This window comes from Macaca fascicularis, chromosome 12 (genome assembly GCF_037993035.2).
Source record: "Macaca fascicularis isolate 582-1 chromosome 12, T2T-MFA8v1.1".
Lineage (NCBI taxonomy): Eukaryota > Metazoa > Chordata > Mammalia > Primates > Cercopithecidae > Macaca > Macaca fascicularis.
Genome location: NC_088386.1, coordinates 4060837 through 4077807, shown reverse-complemented (window position 1 = coordinate 4077807; position 16971 = coordinate 4060837). Strand labels below are relative to the sequence as shown.

The following is a 16971-nucleotide window of genomic DNA, read 5'->3' as shown; positions in this document are numbered from 1 at the left end:
CCCGAGAGAGCTGAAAACATGTTCACACAAACACTCGTACGTGAATGTTCATAGCAGCATTACCGATCATAGCCAAAAAAGTGTAAACACAAAAGTTCATTAACTAATGAATGAATAAGCACCATGTGGCATATCCATAAAATGAATATTATTCAGGCATTACAAGAAATGCTACAATATGGATGACCTTAGCAAACCTTACACAAAGGGAAAGAAGCTGGACATAAAAGGTGACACATTGTAGGATTCCATTTATATAAAGTGTCAAGAATAATCAGATCCATAAAGTAGATCAGTGGTTGCTGAGGACTGGTAGGAGGGGAGATGGGGAGTGTTATGGGACTTCTTTTTGGGGTGATAAGACTATCTAAACAAAGATTGTGGGGATGGTTACATAACTGAATATACGAAAAAAAAAACCATTGAATTACCACTTTAAAAAGACTTTGTAGCATGTGAATTAAATCTCAGTAAAGTCGTTACATTAAAAGAAAAAGCTAAAGTAAAAACAATATCTTTCAAGAATTGCATTGCAATCACATTAGACCACGTGATGAAATCCTCAAAAGCGTGGGCCAGGTGGTAAATCCTGGCCAAGGCTCCTCGGGCCGGGCCGGCTGGGAGGGCTGCATCGCGCTGAAGGCGCTGAGGTTGCAGCGGATGCATTCCGGACCAGTGATATGATGTGGACAGGAAAAGCCTTTTGCTCTGGGAAAAATGGAGGATTGAAACCTCTTCATGTCTTTTTCCTAGGTCCTGATTTGGGAAGACCAAAACAGGGACTTCTACAGTAGCGACTTAATCAGCAGATGCTGGGTGGTCGCCTCCGCACATGGCCTGGTGGGCGGGACGCCTTGCCTTGTCACGCGGGGTGGATGGGCCTGTGCCTGGCCTCTCTCCAGCTGTGGCTGACAGTACTCATTCAGCCCAGGCTTCCAGGCCCTCCTGGGCCCTCCTATCCATTGAAGGAAATGGGAGATGACTGGGCAATGGAAAAGCCTTTGGAGTCAGAGGTAAATCCGTGACTTGACTTATTGCTGTGAGACCCTGGACAGCCGGATATAGAGCTCTTGTTCTAGCACTGGACCTGGGAATCCCCAGAACCGGGCCCCTTACCTCTAATCCACAAACCTATGAGGTAGGAGTGGCTTTCTTTCCCAGACCCGCCCTCTCCCTGCGTCCTAGAGCCACCGGGCAAACTCGGTGACCGCTGCCATCCAGGCGGTCTCAACTCGGTTTTGTTGTTTTGACAGTTGTCATTTTTGCCGTGACCCTTGTAATGTAATAGGTTTGTTTTCTTTTTTCCTTTTTTCTTTTTTTCCCCCCTATTTTTTTTCTCTCCTTCTCTGTCTCCTGCCTTCCTTTCACCCTCCAAAAGAAGTCTAACTATTAAAGTTGGCAGCAAAATTTAAAGAAAGTGGTTTAAAACTCAGAGAGCCAGGGCTGGGCGTCGTGGCTCACGCCTGTAATTCCAGCAGTTTGGGAGGCTGAGGCGGGTGGATCACCTGAGGTCAGGAGTTCAAGAGCAGCCTGGTCAACACTGAAACTCTGTCTCTACTAAAAATACAAAAATTAGCCGGGCGTGGTGGCGCGTGCCTGTAATCCCAGCTACTCAGGAGGCTGAGGCAGGAGAGTCGCTTGAACCCGGGAGGTGGAGGTTACAGTGAGTGGAGGTCAGGCCATTACACTCCAGCCTGGGCGACAGAGAGATAGTCTCAAAAAAATGAAAACAAAACAGAACAAGTCAGAGAGTCAGAAAATAGGAATTTTAGAGTAAGGAGCTGGGGCAATTACATGCTCTGGTAGCGTTTGAGAATCTGGGGGCCCCAAAGCTTCCCCCCGGGCATTTCTTGGGTACTGTGTGCCTCTCTGTGGGGGCGATGCTTCAAAGCCCCCAGCTCAGGAGATCTTTGTCGGCAGCGTGGTGAGTAGGACGAGAGAGGCGCACAGCAGTGTGCGTGCCAGGCCCCATATGCTTTTAAAAAGGGACTTTCTGCAGCTAGGGACACTCCGATAAGAGAGTGGAAACTGGTTTCCTCCCTGTGGTAGGGAGATTTTTCTTACCCTTTTGAACTGTTTCTTTTTTTAACCATGAGAAGGTTACTTTCCATCTAAAAAGTAATAATGTAAAAACCACACGGGGGTGAATGGTCTAGAGCGGAGAAGTGCCTGCCTCCGGAGGCTGCAAGCTGGGGCCCGCAGCAGAGCTGCTGCCCACTCTGCGGGAGGCCTCTTCTGGATGCGTCTTCATGGGTTACAAGAAGCACATTACTTTGACCCCAAAGGTAATTATCTTGACTCACTAACTACCTGAATCAGCATATCTGGCTTGGAATCACACAGCTATGACTCCAAACCTGCTCTTTCTTAAAACAGCAAAGGTGTTTGGTTGGTTGGTTGTTTTACCATTTACGGACATTCAAAGGACTCTTAAGGCAACGTTAAGACTTGTTAACTGGCTGGGTGTGGTGGCTCATGCCTGTAATCACAGCACTTTGGGAGGCCAAGGCTGGAGGAGCGTTGCTTGAGCCCAGAAGTTGGTGACCGACCTGGGCCATCATAGTGAGACTACCTTTGTCTCTACTGAAAAAAAAAGAAAAGAGGCCGGGCGCGGTGGCTCACGCCTGTAATCCCAGCACTTTGGGAGGCTGAGGCAGGCAGATCACAAGGTCAGGAGATCGAGACCATCCTGGCTAACACGGAGAAACCCCGTCTCTAGTAAAAATACAAAAAATTAGCTGGGCGCGGTGGCGGCACCTGTAGTCCCAGCTACTCGGGAGGCTGAGGCAGGAGAATGGCGTGAACCCGGGAGGCAGAGCTTGCAGTGAGCTGAGATCCGGCCACTGCACTCCAGCCTGGGCAACAGAGCCAGACTCCGTCTCAAAAAAAAAAAAAAAAAAGAAAAGAAGAAAAAGAAAAGAAAAAAAAAATTAGCCAGGCGTGGTGGCGCACATCTGTAGTCCAAGCTACTCAGGATGGTGAGTTGGGAACTTAAGCCCAGGAGTTCAAGGCTGCAGTGAGCTATGACTGTGCCACCGCACTCCAGCCTGGGCAACAGAGTGAGGCCCTGTCTAAAAGAAAAAAAAAAAAAAAGACTTGCTGATATGGTTTGACTGTGTCCCCAACCAAATCTCATCTTGAGTTGTATCTCCCACAACTCCCACGTGTCATGGGAGGAGCCCGGTGGGAGGTGACGGAATTGTGGGGGTGGGTCTTTCCTGCACTGTTCTCACGGTAGTGAATGAGTCTCGTGAGATCTGATGGTTTTAAAAACGGGAGTTTTCCTGCGCAAGCTCTCTCTTTGCCTGCTGCCATTCATGTAAGAAGTGACTCGCCCCTCTCGCCTTCTGCCATGGTTGTGAGGCCTCCCCAGCGATGTGGAACTGGAAGTCTTTAAACCTTTTTCCTGTATAAATTAACCAGTCTCGGGTACGTCTTTCTCAGCAGTATGAAAATGGACTAATCCACTTGTTACACATTTTGAGCCATGGAAAGTGCTCAATTTGGAGTACTTGAAAATTGCCACCCTTGGAGTACTTGAAAATTTTTGTATTTTTAGTAGAGACAGAGTTTCAGTGTTGACCAGGCTGCTCTTGAACTCCTGACCTCAGGTGATCCACCTGCCTCAGCCTCCCAAACTGCTGGAATTACAGGCGTGAGCCACGACGCCCAGCCCTGGCTCTCTGAGTTTTAAACCACTTTCTTTAAATTTTGCTGCCAACTCTAATAGTTAGACTTCTTTTGGAGGGTGAAAGGAAGGCAGGAGACAGAGAAGGAGAGAAAAAAAATAGGGGGGGAAAAAAAGAAAAAAGGAAAAAAGAAAACTTATTACATTACAAGGGTAATGTATACCACAATATTTGAATGTTTTCCGTATGCCAAACAGTAGCCACACATAGTGTCTTATTTCCTTCTAACAACACCTCTATAAGGTAAGCGCTATTATTACTCCCACAGAGACCAATGAGGGAAGTGACTTATTCAAAGTCAAAGAGTTGGGAAACTATTGGAGCCAGGATCTGAGGCGAGGTCTGGTCAAACTCCAGAGCCCGAGCACATAATCCTTATACTACTGTGAACTGTGGGCAAGGAAATACGAGTTCACACATCACCAAATCCAGGGCCAAATTAAGCAGATCAAAAACATAACAGTCACTTGGAGGATAACCACAATGAGGTAGCCCTATCTATTAGGCACCTACTAGATGCTGGGCATCCTGCTGGGCACATCCATCCCCATGGCCTCTCTGTGCACTGACATCTGACGTCTTTCTCAGAGAGGAGGAAACTGAAGCTCACGGGGTGGGGGTGAAGTGACTTTTGCCCTAGACCAGATAGCCCATAGGCGCAGAAAGGAGATAAGACTCAGGGTCACATGACCTCAAAGCACCCTCTCTTGCCACTTCTATTCTTGCTCCTGTTCTCCACTCTAAGTGATCGGGATGGACCCCTGCATGAGCAGATAAAGAGACCACCCTGAAGAGTGTTCATTCCTTCCCCACTGCAATACTGCCACGGCCCTGCTTGGCCCGAGATGGGGTGTGGTTTGGGGCAAACGTGTTCTTCCCCACCCTTCCCAAACCAGAAGCGGGGACCATACTGACATAGAAGGGGAGGATGAGGACAGTGAGTCGCTGGGGCTCTTTCTCTTACCTCTGCCCTGTTTCCTGGTTCCTCCAGGAACCCCACTGACGGCAAGCTTTGTGCTGGCTTCCATTGCGAAGTGGAGGCTCCTGGCTGGGTGTCGCCTGGACACTTTGTTCCTGGTGGGCACTGTGCACTCAGAAGAAGGCTGGGCCAAAATGGGTCTGCACTCAAGTTTCCAGTGGTATTTCATCAATAAGGAAGATCACTGAGGCTGTGACTCCAGACAGCGTTGCGAAAACAACTAGGAAATGAAAAAAGTAGCTGGATCAAAGGTTACAAAGGGTTGGCTACATTGGCTCACATTTGTAATCCCAGCACTTTGGGAGGCTGAAGTGGAGGATCACTTGAGGCCAGGAGTTTGAGACTAGCCTGGGCAACACAGCAAGATTCCATCTCTCCAAAAAAAAAAAAAAAAAAAAGAAAAAGAAAAATTAACAAAATTATATTTTAAAAAATGCAATCAAGGTATTGACTGGGGGGAAAGAAAGAAAGAAAGAAAGAGAAGGAAGGAAAGGAAGAAAGGAAGGAAGGAGGGAGGGAGGGAGGGAAAAAGAAAGAAAGAAAGAAAAAGGGTTACAGAGAACCCTGCTTGCCTGAAGGAGCTTCACACACTGCCATTTTACCTACACACTGATAGAAGAAAATGCTTCAAGGAGACCTCAGTTGCCCAGATAGCTTCCTTTAATTAAGAAATTTCAAAAAATTCCCTGAATGGTCTAGGTAATACATTTGTCCAATTATGACCACAAGGCGTCTGAAGCAATGGAGTTCTGGTCCAGAGCTGTCAGTGCCAAGGAGATTCCCAGTGTCCACAGCTACTGCTCCCAAGCTCACTGCTGGTCTTTCTCTGGACTCTCTTCCTGGGCAATAACTTGAAAGAAGTTGAAGTTTGTTATCTCCGTGACTCTACCTGGAGCTCCATCCTTACACATCCCAATCAGTATGGGGCATCTCCCTGGCTCAGTGAGCCACAGGGGCTCCAAACCTTCCTGACGTTTCATCTCCCACTCCCATGGAACGTTCTCATACACGGTGTTCTGTTATGGGCACTGTTCCTCCACCACTCACCCAGGCCTAGCCTCCTGCCTCTCTAACAGCCAATGGCAGTCAAGTCCTAGCAGTCCTGTCTCTGAAGGTCCTCCCTATCCGTCATCTCCCCTTCATTTTCCCAGTTACTCCAGTTACTGTCCTACTCAAGGACCCCCCTCCCATCTGGGCTACTACAACCACATGGCCCATCCCTTGCTTCAATCATAGAATTCTTTCTTCAGATCAAAGCATATTCAGACGCCCGATAATGGTAACAAAAGCAAGCTATCCTGGAAGGAGGAAGGAATCAGGAGGCAGAGGGATGAAATACCTATAGCCTAAATCTCACCTTCTGAGTGAGGTGGACTCCCGCCTCATCTCTTCCCTGGAATTCCTGCGGTTCCCTAAATACACACCATGAAGTTTCCATTTTTGAGATGGATTATTTCTTCTGCTCTGATTTCCTTTGTTGTCTGCCCAGCACATGGTTAAAGCATGAGATGTGAAACGAGGAAGAACCAGGTCTGAATCTTAGCTCCACCAGTGGGAGCTCCAAACCTCAGTCCTTTCTGAGCCTGCTTCTTCAACCCTAAGGTAAAAGTAGTATCAGTACTTATGTTATACACCTGTTCACGGCGTTAAATAAGGCTATATTTAAGTTGCTTAGCAGAGAGATGGTAAGCACTCAATAAATGTTCAGACATCATAATTTTCCTCACCCTTCATGAGTCAACTCGACAGCACCTCCTCCACGAAGCTTTCCCCGATCTCCTCCAGCTGTGTCCCCAGTGAAATCTACCACACTGCATTTATAGTTAGGCACCATTCTGCCTCCCTCCTCACACTGTGACCTTCTTAAGGGCAGAGGCTATCTTGTTCATCTTCGGTTCTCTGCTATTCAGTAGCATCCATCACTTAGCAGAGCTCAGTGTTCACTGAATTAATGAACAAAAAAGGGAGGAAGTATGATCATTCATTAATGAAATGCACTGAACGTGTGCTGTGTGACAGACAATATTCTGGCTGCTGGGGCTACATCTGTGAATAAACAGAGGGAGTTCTTGCCCTCATGGAGCTCCCATTCTAATGAGGAGGATACACTCAATAAACAGCTACATGGATAGTATACTAGATAATGCAAAGTGCTTTGGGAAAAAATAAACCAGATTAGGGGTAACAAGGCAAGAAGCAGTTGCTGCTTTTTTTTTTTTTTTTTTTTTTTTTTTGAGATGGAGTCTGACTCTCTCACCCAGGCTGGAGTGCGATGGTGCAATCTCAGCTCACTCCAACCTTTGCCTCTCAGGTTCGAGTGATTCTCTGGCCTCAGCCTCCCAAGTAGCTGGGATTGCAGGCGCCCGCCACCATACCCGGCTAATTTTTTTGGTATTTTTAGTAGAGATGGGGTTTTGCCATGTTGGCCAGGCTGGTCTCAAACTCCTGACCTCAGGTGATCCACCTTCCTTGGCCTCCCAAAGTGCTGGGGTTACAGGCGTGAGCCACCGCGCCTGACCTTGTTGCTGTTTATATTAGGTCAGGGAAGGCCTCACAGAAAAGGTGACGTCTGAACAGAGAGCTGAAGAAAGTGGGGGAGAAGGCGCATGGACATTAGAGGGTGGGAAGATAGGGAAGAGCACAACCCAGATCAAGGGAGAAGCCAAGTGTAGAGGCCCTGAGGGGACAGCGTGCTGCATGGGAGGCCGGCCAGCCAGCGGGGGCCCTGGCTGGTGTGCTAGGAGAATGAGGTTGGAGAGGCAGTGGGGTGGGGTCCTGTGGGGTGCAGACCGTGGGTCATGTGGGGCTCCACCATTCCTTCTTGAAGATGCGCATGATTACTGCTTGATTACTTTCTTGGGCATCTTGAAAATCCTGTCCTCCTACCTATGTCAAAATGCAGCAGAAAGGAAAAGCCCTAGTCTTACCAGTCTTAACGAGTACAAATGAAGTTGTTGTACATTAATATCTAAATCTCAATGGTTTGAGTTCTCACCTGTGCAAAGGTAGAAAGCCCCAGTTCCAGGAAAATCCTTTTCCCCCTAGTATTTCTAGGAATCCTGGGGGTGTGTGCATGGTTGTATGATCCTACACCAGTTGCCGGGGCTGGTCAAGTCATGCCTTGGCAGCTTCAGGCTCCAGTGGTCCCACAGGCACACCACAGCAGGGCGCTCCACTCACCTAACCAGCCCCTAGGTCATCCAGAGGATTTATCATTATTCTGAGACTCCATGGGGCCTTGCCTGTGGATCCAGAAGGGTACCACTGTGCCTCAATACAAGACACTACTCTTGGGAGGTGAGAACATGCTCTCCGGGTTCAGATGAGAGGGGCTGTTCCACAGCAACATTTTTTGAACTCCAGTGTTACAGTGTCTATGGACACAGCTTTTAGTTCTTACCTATAGCCCTTCTCTTCCCAGGGAGCCAACTTACCTTCAAGTTGGCTGGTTCAGGACATACCTGGACAGCAGCTTGTCTCCAGCCTTCTATCTTCTTGGGAAGCTGGGCTTGCTGTCAGACTGGTCCTTCTCTTATGGTAGATTTTCTCTTGAGGCTCCCATAGTCTCTGCGAGTGGGCCTCTGCCTGGGCCACTCCAGCACATCAGGCCTATCAGTAATCAAAGCCAAGAGTGACAAAGTTCCCGACTTTCTCCCAGGATCCCCAGCGCCAATAAAAATCAGCGAATGCGATGCCTGAGGAGGATTATTGCCTATGTACCAGTACTGCTGAATCCCATCTCCCACTCAGCTGGGACCTGCTGCAGTTCTTCCACAGGATATGAGCTTTATCAACACCCCACGGTTTTTCATTCCTTCTTCGAGGTGTGATTACATTGAGCAGTAACAGCAAAACCTGAAAGAGAATGGATACAGGTGTTCATTTCAGATGGTACAAGTTTAACAAGTCCAACTTAAGGTTCAACACAAAACTTTTAAGAATATATTTAAATCTTAGTACTTCATCCAGAAAACACCACAGCATAACTGAGAGCATTGGAGGCAGAAATAATTTAGTTTAGATCCATGAATTGCTTGCTATTTACTGTGTGACTCTGGGTAGCCATTGACTTTAAACCTATTTTTCCCACTTATAAAAAGGTAATGATGACCACTTGTTGGAAAACTTGAGGGTAATAGTTGTAAAGGTCAGAGTAAGACCCAGCACCTGGGACCCCACACCTGGGAGGCACAAAGTCAGTTCTGCTTCCTTTCCCTTTCTGTAGAGAAATGCACAGGATATTCCTTATATGCCACTTATGCTATGGGATTGACATAGGTTTGGTCCCTTATGCTATTGATTAGGTTTTGCTCTAAAAAGCTTTAAAAAAGAAAATTCATTACTATAAGATAAATTCGATTCCAAATTAATCTTGTAGTAACTCTAAGGTATGATTATGCTGCAATTCTAGTGTAGTTGGTTCTTATTTCATATTGAACATCATTATAGTCTCAATAAACCCTTAGCAGGCTTTAACTATCTCATAGCTTTCTCTCTGATTTCCTCAATAAAAACAAAATAGCAATAATTAGGAAAAATCAGAAAATGAAAGCCAAGGAATGAAAAATCTGAATAAAAGCTATTGCATACTCCACATAGAAAAGATCTAGCTGAGGCCGGGCACGGCGGCTCACGCCTGTAATCCCAGCACTTTGGGAGGCCAAGGCAGGCGGATCACCTGAGCTCAGGAGTTTGAGACCAGCCTGACCAATACGGAGAAACCCCGTCTCTACTAAAAATACAAAATTAGCTGGGCGTGGTGGCGCATGCCTGTAATGCCAGCTACTAGGGAGGCTGAGGCAGGAGAATTGCTTGAACCCAGGAGGCGGAGGTTGTGGTGAGCCGAGATCGCGCCATTGCACTCCAGCCTGGGCAACAAGAGTGAAACTCCATCTCAAAAAAAAAAAGAAAAGATCTGGCTGCTACAGTGGTCAGGAAGGCACACGGGATCTGGAATCAGGAGACCTGAGCTTGAATTCTGGCTCAGCCACTCAGTAGATGGGAGGCACGTTGGTTTCTCTGGGCCATTTTCCTCATCTAAGATGCAAGTATCTCACAGAATTATAATTGATGTTAAATGACAAGTGCTATATGTTAGTTCAGTTCAATAAGCCGAATAGAGACAATCAGACAGACCTGGTCCCTGCCCCTAGGAGCTCACAGTCTCTTTGACCTGGGCCCTACTTTTTCCCTGATCTGGTTTTTAGTAGAGGCCAGCTTGGAATTCCTACTCATGACTACATTGATTGACTTCCAGGAGAGAGCCCTTTGAAACACCAGTGCTCACTGACCTAACCTTCTCTGCTGGTCTTACATAGAATTGGTCTGGGGAACTCACTCTATTTCCATGCTATCTCTAGCCAAAATACTTAACTTCTTGCACAAACATCATAAAATAAAGAATTACAAATAAATCACTCCCCCTGCAAACTCAAAGACCAGGCTCATCCCCTCTCCTGACTGTGTGGCAATATCATCCGTTGCCCGAAAGAAATCCTCTCATACTGGAGACCAAACTCCAGGTCCCTTTATTGCCAATCCTGTGCCTTTACATGCCATCATAATAACATTTACAAAGTGTTTTCCCTAAAGCCTCGCCCACTGCTACCCAGTCAAGTAGAACCAAAGGATATCTAGCTGTCTGTCCTTGGGACTGACACGTCCTGAGTCCCTCCTCTCGCATTTTTAAGCAGTTATGCCACAGAAAGAACCTTTGGGCCCAGGACCCTGGGTTTTGTAAGAATCAGTCTTCGGGAGAACAGACCCAAACCCTCTTCTAACGTGAGTGGTGTTTTTACTAGTTGCTTCTTCAAACTTTGTAATTCGAGTCCTTCTTTAAGGTAACAAAAATGCTTTTAAAGTCTTCTGCTGAATCTCGTACCAAACAATAACCTTCAAGTTTTGGTGAAACTATGACTTTTATGTGTCGAGCTTGCTTAAAACAAGGCACACAGGTAATCCTGCGACGTACTCCCCTTTCTTCAAAAACTGATGGACGAGCTTTGCGCAGTGGCAGTATCATAGACAATGAGGTTTACTCGAGGAGTGATTATTGCTAACTGAAAAACTGATGAACATAGGAAGTGCATGTCTGTAGCTTAATAGTACAGTCAGCCAACTTGAGACCTAGGCTCAGGTATTTTTGCAACATTTCTAGCACATGATAGCACTGGGTAATCCTACCTCTTAGAACTTATCAAACATCTCTCTAATCGTTTAATATACAAGTAATAGACATCTACGTCACTCGAAACTACACTCTACCTGCTTCAGGAGGAATCTTACGTCAGAGGACTTCTGCTGCTGCGATAGGGGAAGGTCACAGAGACAGTATGGAGTTTGAGTCAGTAATTTCTGCCTGTCTGAGAGGAACAGTACACAGGCAGATGGGGAAGAGTTGGTTTATAGACAGTGGTTACCAATGCCTTCCAAAAATCTACAGTACTTTACTAGTAGTCTCTCTCTACCCCACCAGGACAATCTCCGCAGAAACTCTGCAGTTAGAAGGCAACAGGATGATATATTTAAAGTGATGAAAGAAAAACCTGTAAACCGATTGTTTTTCTTTTTCTTTTTTTTTTTTTTTTTTGAGACAGGGTCTCACTCTGTCACCCAGGCTAGAGTACAGTGGTGTGATTTCAGCCCACTGCAGCTTCAACCTTCTGTAGTCAAGGGATCCTCCCACCTCAGTCTCCTGAGCAGCTGGGACTACAGGAATGAGCCACCACATCCAGCTAATTTTTCTATTGTTTTGTAAAGATGGAGTTTTGCCATGTTGCCCAGGCTGGTCTCGAACTCCTAAGCTCAAGCGATCAGCTTGTCTCAGGCTCCCAGAGTGCTGGGATTATAGGTGTGAGCCACCGCGCCCAGCCAAGAATTCTGTATCTGGTAAAACTATCCTTCAAAATCAAGGGAGAAACTAAGATATCCCTAAATAAACAAAAGCTGAAGGAATTACCACTAGACCTACCCTGCAAGAAATGTTAAAGGGAGTCCTTCCCTCAGGTTGTAAGGAAACAACACTAGACAGTAACTCAACGACTGTATAAAAATATACATTTTTCCTTTCAAGGTAAACACATAGACAAATATAAAAACCAGTATTATTGCAATTTTGGTTTGTAACTCCCCTAATTATTTTACAGGACCTAAAATAGAAAAGCATAAAAAACTATAAATCTTTGCTAGTGGGTACACAATATATAAAGGCGTAATTTGTGACAGCAATAACATAAAGTAGAGATGGAGCTGTAAAGGACGTCTTTCATATGCAATTAAAGTTAGCAGTTTAAAACAGGTTGTTATAACATTAGGATGTTTTATGTAAGTCTCATGGTAACACAAAGGAAATAGCTACAGAATATACACAAAAGGAAGTGAGAAGGGAACTAAACATGCCACTATAAAAAATCAACTGAACTCGCTGGGCGCAGTGGTTCACACCTGTAATCCCAGCACTTCGGGAGGTTGAGGCGGGCGATCACAAGGTCAGGAGTTCGAGACCAGCCTGGCCAATATGGTGAAACAAAAATTAGCCAGGCGGGCGTGGTGGTGCGTGCCTGTAGTCCCAGCTACTCAGGAGGCTAAGGCAGAGGAATTGCTTGAACCTGGGAGGCAGAGGTTGCAGTGAGCCGAGATTGCACCACTGCACTCCAGTCTGGGTGACACAGTGAGACTCCATCTCAAAAAAAAAAAAAAAAAAAAAGAAAAAGAAAAAAGAAAAAATCAACTGAACTCAAAGAAAGACAGTAAGGGAGTAAATGAGGGACAAAAAAGAGCCTATAAGAGATACAGAAAACAACAAAATGGCCAATAGTAAGTCCTTCCCCATCAGTAATTACTTTAAATGTAAATTAACTCCCAAATCAAGACAGACTGACAGAATGAATTTTTAAAAAAAAGAATCCATCTATACACTGTCTACAAGAGACTCACTTTAGATCTAAGCGCACACAGGTTGACAAAGAAAGGACAGAAAAAGATATTCCATGCAAATAGTGATGAAGAGAGTAGGGGTGGCTATACTAATATCAGATAAAATAGACTTTAAGTCAAAAACCAGTACAAAAGACAAAGAACATTATATATTTTAAAAAGGGTCAATTCACCAATTAGATATAACAATTACATATATTTATATACGCACACACACATATACACATACACACACACTCCCCCCCCCCCAAACATAACAGCTCCTAACTATATGAACAAACACTGACAGAACTGAAGGGAGAAATAGATGACTCTGTAATAGTAGGCTTCAACATCCCACTTTCAATAACTGATAGAAAAGCAAGAGACAAGATCAAAAAAGAAACAGAGGCTGGGCGCTGTGGCTCACCCTTGTAATCTCAGCACTGTGGGAGGCTGAGACGGGTGGATTGCTTGAGCCTAGGAGTTCAAGACCAGCCTGGGCGACATGGTAAAACCACCCCCATCTCTACTAAAAATACAAAAAATTAGGCAGGCACAGTGGCGCACGCCTATAGTCCCAGCTACTTGAAAGGCTAAGGCAGGAGAATCACTTGAGCCTGGGAGGCGGAGGTTGCAGTGGGCCAAGATCGCACCACTTCACTCCACCCTGGGTGACAGAAGTGAAACCGTCTCAAAAAGAGGACTTGAACAACGTGATAGGCCATTTGGACCTAACAGATATACAAAAAGCATACCACCCAACAATAAGCAGAATACACATATTCCTCAAGAGTATATGGAACATTCTCTGGGACAGGCTATTAGGCCACAAGTAAGTCTTAAAACATTTGAAAAGACTGAAATTATATAAAGTATCTTTCTAATCACAACGGAATAAAATTAGAAATCCATAGCAGAAAGAAAATCATAAAATCTACAAATACGTGGAAATCAAATGGTACATTCTCAAACAACCAATGGGTCAAGGAAGAAGTCACAAGGGAAATAAGAAAATAACTTGAGACAAATGAAGATAAAAACACCAAAGCTTATGGGATGAAGCAAAAGCAATGCTGAAAGAAATTTGTATCTACAAATGCTCAAATTTTAAGATCTCAAATCAGCAACCTAATTTTATATCTTAAAGAACAAGAACAAACTAAACACAAAGCAAGCAAAAGGAAATAAACAATAAAGATTAGAGCAGAGATAAACATAACAGAGAATACAAAAAAGAGAAAAAACCCCAAAGAAACCAAGAGTTGGTTCTTCAAAAAGATCAACGAAATTGACCAACTTTTAGCTAGGTGAAGAAAAAGAGACGACTCAAATGGGGGGACATTATGACCCATTTTACAGAGACAAAAAGGATTATAAAACAGTACTATGAACAACTGTAAGCCATCAAATTGGATAAACTAGACAAAATGGACAAATTAAATTCCTGGAAACACAACCTACCAACTCTGAATCATGAAAAAATAAAAATCTGAACAGATCTGTAACTAGTAAGGAAACTCCCAATGAACAAAAGTTCAGGACCAGATGGCCTTACTGGTGAGCTCCACCAAACATTTAAAAAACAACAAATACCAATCTTCCTCATACTTCAAAAAATTGAAGAGAAACACTTCCAAACTCCAAACTATGAAGTCAGTGTTACCCAGAAACACTTCCAAACTCCAAACTATGAAGTCAGTATTACCCTGATACCAAAACCAAAGGCACTAAAACTAAAGACCAATATCCCTAATAAATATGTTGCAAAAATCCTCAACAAAATACTAGCAAACAAAATTCAAGAGCACACTAAAAGAATTATGCACCATGACCATGAAGGATTTATTCCCAAAATGCAAGGATGGTTCAACAACAAATATAAATCAATCAATATAATATACCACATTAACAGAATGAAGAAAACAACTCATGATCATCTCAATTGATGAAGAAAAGGCATTTGACAAAATTCAACACCATTTCATGATTTAAAAAAACAAAACAAAACTCTACAAACAAGGGACAGAAGGAAGTTCAACATAATAAATGTCATATATGAAAAGCCCACAGCTAATATCATACTCAATGGTGAAAGACTGAAAGCTTTTTATCAGAAACAAGAAAAGAATGCCCACTTTTACCACATCTATTCAACGTAGTACTGGAAATCTTAGCCAGAACAATTAGGCATAAAAAAGAAATTAAAAAGGCATCCAAACTGGAAAGAAATTAAATTATCTGTTTGCAGACAACATGATATTACATGAGCCCAGAGAGTACACAAAACACCTCCAAAACCAAACAAAACTGTTAGAATAAACAAATTCAGAAAAGCTGCAGGATGCAAAAATCAACACAAAAATCAGTTGCATTTTTACATGTTAACAATGAACAATCCTAAAAGGAACTTATGAAAATAATTCAATTTATGACAGCATCAATTAGAATAAAATACTTAGGAATATAGCTAACCAAGGAGGCGAAAGACTTGTACATTGAAAACTACAGTCCATGCATGGTGGCTCACATCTGCAATCCTAGCACTTTGGAGGCCAAAGCAGGAGGATCGCTTGAGGCCAGGAGTTGAAGAGCAGCCTGGGCAACATAGCAAGACCTCAACTCTACAAAAAAAATTATCCAGGCATGGTGGCACACACCTGTAGTCCTAGCTACTTGGAAAGCTGAGGTGGGAAGACTGCTTGAAGCCAGGAGTTTGAGACAAGCCTGGACAACAAAGTGAGAATCTGAATCAAAAAGAAGAATGAAAAGAAAGTAAAGAAAGAAAAAGAAAAGGAAAAAAGGAAAAGAAGACTACAAAACATTAAGGAAATTAAAGAAGACACCAGTAAATGAAGATATTCTATGTTCATGATTCAAAGACTTAATATCGTTAAGTCAGTACTACCCAGAGCACCTCTACAGATTCAATGCAATTCCTAACAAAATACCAATTATGTTTACTGCATATACAGAAAAATCCATTTTAAAATTCACATGAAATCTCAAATAGCCAAAACAATCTTGAAAAACAACAAAGTTGGAAGACTCACACGTCCTGACTTCAGAATTTACTACAAAGCTACAGTAATCAAAACAGCGTCATAGTGGGGACAGACACACAGACAGTTCTATATTGCAACATACAGACAAATGGAAAAGAACAAAGTCCAGAAATCAACTCTTGCACATACGGTCAAATGATTTTTGACAAGGCGGCCAAGACCATTCCATGGGGAAAGTAAGTTTTTTGTTTTCAGTAAATGTTGCTAGGGAAACTTGATATCTATATGCAAATGGATAAAGTTGGAACCTTATTTTACACAATATACAAAAAAATTAACTAGAAATGGATGAGAGACCTAAACGTAAGAGCTAAAGTTACAAAATTATAGGGTAAAAGCTTCGTAATATTGAATTTGGCAATAATTTTTTTGGTATGACACCAAAAACACGGCAATAAAAGAAAAAAGTGAGATACAGCAAAATTTAAATAATGTGTGCATCAAAGAACACAATCAACAGAGTGAAAAGGCAATCTAAAGAAATAAAATATTTGCAAATCATATAGCTGATAAAGCATTAACACGAATACACAAAGCACTCCTACAACTCACACCAAACAACCCAATCTAAAGCTGGGCAAATGACTTGAATAGACATTTCTCCAAGGAAGATATATAAATGGTCAAAAAGCACATTAAAAGATGCTCTACATCACTATCATTAGGGAAATACAAACTAAAATCACAAGATACCACTTCACATCACTTAAGATGGCTACCATCAAAAAATAAAAATAACAAGTGTTAGCAAGCATATGGAGAAATTGGAACTCTTGTGTATTATTGGTGTGAATACAAAATTGTGCAGCCCCTATGGAAAGTGTATGTATGGCACTTTCTAAAAAAATTTAAAATGGAATTACCATATAATCTAGCAATTCTACTTCTAGGTATATAACCAAAAGAATTGAAAAAAAAAAAAACAGGGAGGTTCTTTTTTAATAGTTTCTAGAAGTGAAGAAAAAGGTCTTGAGCAAATACTTGTACACCCATGATCACAGCAGCATTATTCACAATGGCCAAAGGTGGAGGCAACCCAAGTGTCCACTGACAGATGAATGGACAAACAGAATGTGGTACATACACAAACTGGAATATTATTCAACCTTAAAATGCAAGGAAATTTGGACACATGGACAAACCTTGAGGACATTATACCAAGTGAAATAAGACAGTCGCAAAAAGACAAATGTATGATTCCACTTATATGAGGTACCTAGAACAGACAACTTGTCAGAGACAGAAAGTAGAATGTTGGTTGCCAAGAGCTTGGGGGAGGAAAAAAGGGGACTTCTCTGATGGGTAGAGTTAAAATTTTGCAAGA

The 16971-nt window shown here is 43.3% G+C and overlaps 1 long non-coding RNA gene and 1 other non-coding gene across 2 annotated transcripts; one reads left to right on the top strand and one right to left on the bottom strand.

Annotated features, from left to right (window-relative positions):
* Positions 1–234: 234 nt before the first annotated feature.
* Positions 235–8523, bottom strand: LOC135966677 (uncharacterized). The gene is made up of 6 exons (XR_012421045.1): positions 8389–8523; positions 8130–8277; positions 6396–6611; positions 6026–6265; positions 4654–4888; positions 235–955 (listed from the first exon to the last, which is right to left on the bottom strand). It is a non-coding gene; the product is annotated as an uncharacterized lncRNA (long non-coding RNA).
* A 2143-nt stretch (positions 8524–10666) lies between these two features.
* LOC141408262 (U4 spliceosomal RNA) lies at positions 10667–10805 on the top strand. Its single transcript, XR_012421730.1, has one exon. It is a non-coding gene; the product is annotated as a U4 spliceosomal RNA (small nuclear RNA).
* The last annotated feature ends 6166 nt before the right edge of the window (positions 10806–16971 follow it).